The sequence below is a fragment of the Oryctolagus cuniculus genome, chromosome 18 (genome assembly GCF_051225735.1).
Source record: "Oryctolagus cuniculus isolate XC-2025 breed Fujian yellow rabbit chromosome 18, ASM5122573v1, whole genome shotgun sequence".
Lineage (NCBI taxonomy): Eukaryota > Metazoa > Chordata > Mammalia > Lagomorpha > Leporidae > Oryctolagus > Oryctolagus cuniculus.
Genome location: NC_142884.1, coordinates 74,365,795 through 74,373,452, shown reverse-complemented (window position 1 = coordinate 74,373,452; position 7,658 = coordinate 74,365,795). Strand labels below are relative to the sequence as shown.

At 39.2% G+C, this 7,658-nt stretch overlaps 1 pseudogene; it reads left to right on the top strand.

The window, feature by feature from the left end:
* The first annotated feature begins 3,857 nt into the window (after nucleotides 1-3,857).
* On the top strand, nucleotides 3,858-4,373 carry LOC138846366 (peptidyl-prolyl cis-trans isomerase A pseudogene; annotated as a pseudogene).
* The last annotated feature ends 3,285 nt before the right edge of the window (nucleotides 4,374-7,658 follow it).

The window sequence follows — 7,658 nt, the reverse complement described above, 5'->3', positions numbered from 1 at the left end:
CTTAGGAGTTCCTGAAAGTGTGGAAAGAGAGAATGGATTAGAAGGACTATTCAGTGAAATAATAACAGAAAACTTCCCTAATTTGGAGAAAGGCAGGGATATCCAAGTACAGGAAGCACATAGAATTCTTAATAGACATGATCAGAAAAGATCCTCACCATAACACATTGTAGTCAAATTTTCAGCAGTAAAACATAAAGAAAATATTCTAAAATGTACATGAGAAAAATGCCAGATTACCTTCAGAGGATCTTCAATTAGACTGACAGCTAATTTCTTATCAGAAACCCTACAGGCTAGGAAAGAATGGAGAGATATAGTCCCAATCTTAAAAAATAAAAACCATCAACCCAGAACACTGTACCCTGTACCCTCACTTACGAAAGAAGGTGAAATAAACACATTTCAAAACAAATAGAAAATGAAAGAATTTGTCACCACTGGTTAAACCTTACAAATGATGCTAAGGATGTGCTACACACAGAAACACAGATAGTCATCATTATTAAAGAAAGTAAAGGCAGAAAATTTCCCAGTGAAAGTACAAAGGAAATCCAAGCAAAAAAATATTTAAGGAAAATTGACAGGGCCAAGTCATTATTTATAAATAGTAACCTTGAATATGGATGGCCTAAACCCTCCAATTAAGAGAAACAGACTGGCTGAATGGATTAAAAACACAAGACCCATCTATTTGCTGCCTACAAGAAACACATGTCACCAACAATGATACACACAGACTGAAAGTGAAAGGATAGAAAAAGAAATTCCATGCTAACAGAAACCAAAGAAGAACCGGCAAAGCCATTCTAATATCAGACAAAATAAACTTTAACACAAAAACTGTTTAAACAGACAAAGGGTATTATGTAATGGTTATGGGATCAATTCAATTGGAAGATGTGACTATAATAAATGTATATGCACCCAATGCCAGGGAGCCTGGCTATTTAAAACAAATGTTAATGAATCTAAAGGGAGATATAGACTCCGATACGATAATAATGGATGAGGTCAACATCCTGCTTTCATCCATGGACAGATCAATTAGACAGAAAATCAACAAAGAAACAACAGGGTTCATCTACACTATAAACCAAATGGACCTAACTAGTATCCACAGAACATTTACTCCCACAGTTGAAGAATACACATTCTTTTCATCAGTGCAAGGAATTTTCTCTAGGATAGACCATATGCTAGACCATAAAGCAAGTCTCAGCAAATACAAAAAACTGAAATCATACCATGTATCACTTCTCACCACAATGGAATGAAGCTGGAAATTAACAACCTAAGAATCTAGAAAATATGCAAAACACATTCCTGAACAAACAGTGGGTCATAGAAGAAGTCAAAAGGAAAATGAAAAAATTCTGGAAAATGCATGAAGATGACAACAAAACACATAAAAACTTATGGAATACAGCAAAAGCAGTATCAAGATGAAAGCTTATAGCAATTAGTGCCTTTCTCAAATAATTGGAAAGGCATCAAATAAATGAGCTATCAACGTATTTCAAGGACCTAGAAAAACAACAAACCAACCTCAAAATTAGTAGGAGGAAAGAAATAATTAAAATTTAAAAATAAATTAAATTTAAATTAAAGAAATTAAAACCAAAAAAAATACAAAGAACAGTAAAATGAAGAGCTGGTTTTTTGAAAAAATAAACAAAATTGATATACCATTGGCCCAACTAACCAAAAAAGAAAGAGGGAGAAGACCACATTAATAAAATCAGAGATAAAAAAGGGATGTAACAAGAGATACACAGAAATAAAAAAAATCATAAGGAATTCCTTAAATGCCAACAGCTATATGCCAGCAGACTGGACAATCTAGAAGAAATGGATAGATTCCTGGACACATACAATATACTAAAATTAAGGCACAAAGACATTGAAAATTTAAACAGAACAACCAAGACAGAGATTGAATCAGTAATAAAGACACTCTCAACAAAGAAAAGCCTAGGACCAGCTGGCTTCACTGCTGAATTCTATCAGACTTTTAAAGAACTAATTCCAATTCTTCTCAAACTATTCAAAACAACTGAAATCCTCCAAACTCCTTCTTTGAGGCCAGTATCACCTTAATTCCAAACCAGAAACAGATACAACAAAGAAAGAGAATTGTAGATCAACATCATAGATGCAAAATTCATCAGCAAAATACTAGCTAATTGAATCCAACAACACATCAGAAAGATCTTTCACTCAGATTAAGTGGGATTTATCTAAGGTATGCAGGGATGGTTCAAAACACACAACTCAATAAATGTGATATATCATATTAACAAATTGAAGAATAAAAACCATATGATGGGGCCGGCGCTGTGGTACAGTGGGTTAATCCTCCACCTGCAGTGCCAGTATCCCATATGGGCACTGGTTCTAGTCCCAGCTGCTCCACTTCCAATCCAGCTTTCTGCTGTGGTCTGGAAAGGCAGTAGAAGATGGCCCAGGTCCTTGGGCCCCTGCACACACGTGGGAGACCTGGAAGAAGTGCCTGGTTCCTGGCTTCTGATTGACCCAGCTCTGGACATTGCGGCCATTTGTGGAGTGAATCAACAGAAGGAAGACTTTTCTCTCTGTCTCTCCCTCTCACTGTCTGTAAATCTACCCCTCAAATAAATAAATAAAATCTTTTAAAAAATAACATATGATTATCTCAATAGGTACAGAGAAAACATTTGATAAAATACAACATCCTGGGGCTGGTGCTGTGGCATAGTAGGTAAAGCTGCCACCCGCAGGGCCAGCATCCCATATGGGCACTGGTTCGAGTCCTGGCTGTTCCACTTCCAATCCAGCTCTCTGCTATGGCCTGGGAGGGCAGTAGAAGATGGCCCAAGTCCTTGGGCCCCTGCACCCGTATGGGAGACCTGGAAGAAGCTCCTGGCTCCTGGCTTCAGATCAGCTCAGCTCTGTCCATTGTCATCTGGGGAGTGAAGCAGCAGATGGAAGACCTCTCTCTCTCTCTCTTTCCTCTCCTTCTCTTTCTGTGTAACTCTGACTTTCAAGTAAATAAATACATCTTTCAAAAAAAAACCCACAATATCCTTTCATGATTAAAAAAAATCTTAAGAAAATTGGATATAGAAAGAACATTCCTCAACACAATCAAGGCAATATATGACAAACCTACAGCTGGCATCATACTGAATGGGGAAAAGCTGAAAGCATTAAGGATGCTTACTTTTGCCATTGCTATTGAATTCAGTCCTGGAAGTTTTAGCCAGAACCATTAGGTAAGAAAGCGAAGTAAAAGGGAAACAAATTGGAAAGGAGGAATTCAAATTATTCCTGTTTGCAGATGACATGATTTTATATACAGGGGAACCAAAACACTCCATTAAGAGACTATTGGATCTCATAAAAGAGTTTAGTAAAGTTGCAGGATATAAAACCAACACAAAAAATAAATAGCTTTTGTATATAGACAATGCCATGGCTTAGCAAGGAATTTGTAAATTCAGTCTCACTCACAGTAGCTAACAAAAAATTAAATACCTTGGAATGAACTAAACCAAGGAGGTGAAAGATCTCTGCGATAAAAACTACAAAGCATTAAAGAAATAGAAGAAGACACAAAAAAATGGAAAAATCTTCCATGCTTGTTGATTGGAAGAATTAACATCATCAAAATGTCCACACTACTGAAAGCAATTTATAGATTCAATGCAATCCCAATAAAAAGGCCAATGACATTCTTCTCAGAACCAGAAAAAAATGATGCTAAAATTCACATGGAAACACAAGGGATCCCGAATAGCTAAAACAATCTTAAATGATGAAAACAAGGCCAGAGGCATCACAATGCCAGATTTCAAGACATACTACAGGGCTTTGCAGATGCCCCCGTGGCCTGCAGCTGCTTACCATCAGCCCTGGTCAACCCCACCATGTTCAACGTTGCTGACGACAGCGAGCCTTTGGGCCATGTCTCCTTCCAGCTATTTGCAGACAAAGTTCCAAAGACAGCAGAAAACTTCCATCCTTTGGTTACAGGAGAGAAGGGGTCTGGCTATAGTGGGTCCCTGATTTCACAGGATTATTCCAGGGTTTATGCTCCAGGGTAGTGACTTCACATGCCATACGATAACTGGTGGCAAATCTTTCTATGGAGAGAAGTTCAACGATGAAAACTTCCTTCTGAAGCTTAGAGGTCCTGGAATCTTGTCCATGACAAACATTGGACCCAACAAAAATAGTTATCAGTTTTCATCTGCAATGCCAATACTGCATGGTTGGATGGCAAGCATATGGTCTATAGCAGAGTGAAAGAGGGCATGAGCATTGTGGAGCACTCCTGGTCTGAGAGTGGCAAGACCAGCAAGATTACCATTTCCTACTGAGGACAACTCTAATACATCTGATTCACTTTATCTTAACCAGCAGACCATTCCTTCTGTAGCTCAGGAGAGCACCCCTCTATCCCATCTGCTCCTGACACCCCACAACTGCGCTCTCACTGCAGTTCTTTGAGTTCCAGGTTTTCCTTACTTCCTGTCCAAGTTGAGCAGGATTGCAGGGTTAAAAGTTAATATTATGAAATAAAAATATAAATAACAAAAAAGATATACTTTAGGACAGTTATTATCATAAAAGCCTGGTACTGGTACAAAACCAGACATGTAGACCAATGGAACAGAATCTAAACTCCAAAAATCAATCCATGCATCTACAACCAACTAATCTTTGACAAAAGAGCTAAAATCAATACCTGGAGAAAGGACAGACTCTTCAAGAAATGGTGATTTGAAAATTTAACTCCACATGCAGAAGTATGAAACAAGACCCCTACCTTACACCTTATACAAGAATCAACTTAAAATGGATCAAGCATCTAAATATACAACCTGATACCATCAAACTACTAGAGAAAAATATTGGGGAAACTCTGCAAGATATTGGCATAAGCCAAGACTTCTTGGAAAAGACCCCAGAAGTACAGGCAATCAAAGCAAAAATAAAAGGGATTTCATCAAGCTAAGATGCTTCTGCACTGTAAAGGAAACACACAGCAAAGTGAAGAGGAAACCAACGGAAATGGGAGAAAATATTTGCAAACTATGCATCTGATAAAGGATTAATATCCAGAATCTATAAAGAGCTCAGGAAACTCAAAAACAACAAAACAAACAATTCAGTTAAGAAGTAGGCAAAGGACTTAAATAAGCATTTTTCAAAAGTAAATTTAGGGGCCGGTGCCATGGCTCACTTGGTTAATCCTCCGCCTGCGGTGCCGGCGTTCCATATGGACGCCGGGTTCTAGTCCCAGATGCCCTTCTTCCAGTCCAGCTCTCTGCTGTGGCCTGGGAGGGCAGTGGAGGATGACCCAAGTTCTTGGGCCCCTGCACCCACAAGGGAGACCAGGAAAAAGCACCTGGCTCCTGGCTTCATATCGGCATAGCTCCGGCTACAGTGGCCATTTGGGGAGTGAGCCAACGGAAGGAAGACTTTTCTCTCTGTCTCTCTCTCTCACTGTCTATAACTCTACCTGTCAAATAAATAAATAATTAAAAAAGTAAATTCAGAGGCTGGCACTGTGACAAAGTGGTTAAAGCCACCGCCTGCAGTGCTGACATTCCATATAGGCACCAGTTCGAGTCCTGGCTGCTCTACTTCTGATCAAGTTCTCTACTATAGCCTTAGAAAGCAGTAGAAGAAGGCCTAATTTCTTGGGCCCCTGCACCCACATAGGAGACCCTGGCTCCTGGCTTCAGGTCAGTGCAGCTCTGGCCATTGCAGCCATTTGGGGAGTGAACCAGCGGATGGAAGACCTTTCTCCCTCTCTCTGCCTCTGCTTCTCTGTCAATCTGCCTTTTAAATAAATAAATAAATCTTTTTTAAAAAAAGAGTAAATTCAGATGGGCAAGAGACACATGAAATAAAGCTCAGAAGCACTAGCCATTAGGGAAAAACAAATCAAAACCACAATGAGGTTTTACTTCACCCCAGTTAGAATGGCTCTCATACAGAAATCTAAATAAATAAATCCTGGAAAGGAAGTGGGGGGAAAAGGTTCCCTAATCCACTGTTGGTGGGGATACAAACTAGTATAACCATTATGGAAAACAGTATGGAGATTCTTCACAAAGCTGAAAATAGATCTACCATAAGACCCAGCCATTGTATTCCTGGGAATTTACCCAAGGGAAATGAAATCAGCATATGAAAGAGTTATCTGTACCCCTGTGTTTATTTCAGCTCAGTTCACAAGAGCAAAGATATGGAGTCAACCCAGATGTCCATCAAACAACGACTGGATAAAGAAAATGTGGATTGCATATGTAAAATGGAATATTACTCAGTTGTAAAATATGAAATTCTGTTTTTGTAACAAAATAAATGTAACCAGAAACCACTATACTTGGTGAAATAAGCCAGCCCCCAAAAGACAAACACCATGTTTTCCCTGATCTGTGGTGACTAATAGAATACAAAACCACGTAATGTATATTAGTAAAATCAATATTTTGAGGATTATTGTTTACAGACCTTGTCTCTACTGTTGTGGAATAGCTTTTTTTCTTACTTTTTGTTGAATACTTAGTGGAGGGTTAATCCTATGATTATAAAATAAACTGAAAGTATGTCTGTAAAAATTAAAATAATAAGCAAGGAAGGAGGGTGGAAGTGTGAGCAGGAGGGAGGGTAGGATGGGAACAATCACTATGCTCCTACATGTGCATATATGAAATACTCAAAATTTGTTCACAAGTAATTGTGAAAATGAAAGAAAAAAGAAAATGAAGCTACAGAACAATAGGTCCACCGTGAGCACTCTTTAAGGAGCTCCTGTCCAGGGAGATGCAACCCAGTGTTGGCACCTGATTGCTCCTGGACAGAGGCATTGGATTGTGGAGGCAGCAATGAAGCAAGACTTACGCTTCATCCCTGTGTTACTTGTGTTTTTATCTTTTCAAAAGTTTGTAATTGATATATCAAAATTGCATACATGCATGGGGTATTTAATGATGTTTTGATACAGGTACATACTATATATTGTTGAAATCAAGGTATACTTATGCTTTTTAAAAAATACTATTTATTTTCATCTCGTAGAAAGAAAAGAGATACAGATGGAGAGGGATCTTCCATCTGCTTGTTCACTCCCCCTAATGCCTGCAACAGCCAGGGCTGAGCTAGGTTGATTCCAGGAGCCTGAACTCCATCCAGGTCTCCCACATGGGTGGCAGGGATCCAAGTACTTAGGCCATCATCTGCTGCATCCCAGGGTGCACATTAGCAGAAAGCTGGGCTGGAATCAGATTAGCTCGGACTCAAACCAGGTACTCTGATATGGGATGCAGGCATCCAGAAGCTGCTGCTTATCCACCGTGACAAACAGCCCGCCCTACTTACACTTCTATCATGAGAATGTGTTCATGAATTTATTGTACATAAAAATTTTTGATAAGTTGATGATGGCATATTTGAAATTCTGTGACATTTCCTAGTTTTCAGTTTGACCAAGCAGTTGTTTCCTGTGCATGCTCTGTGCCCAGTGAGCCCTGGTTTAAAAATCTTTCCAGAAGACTACTTCACTGCACAGCCTCACACCTCAGGCTTCTGCCAAAAGCCAAAAATGACGTGCCAAGATTCCTATCCCTACAGTCACTGCCCTCTCAAAGGACCCACTTGGGGCA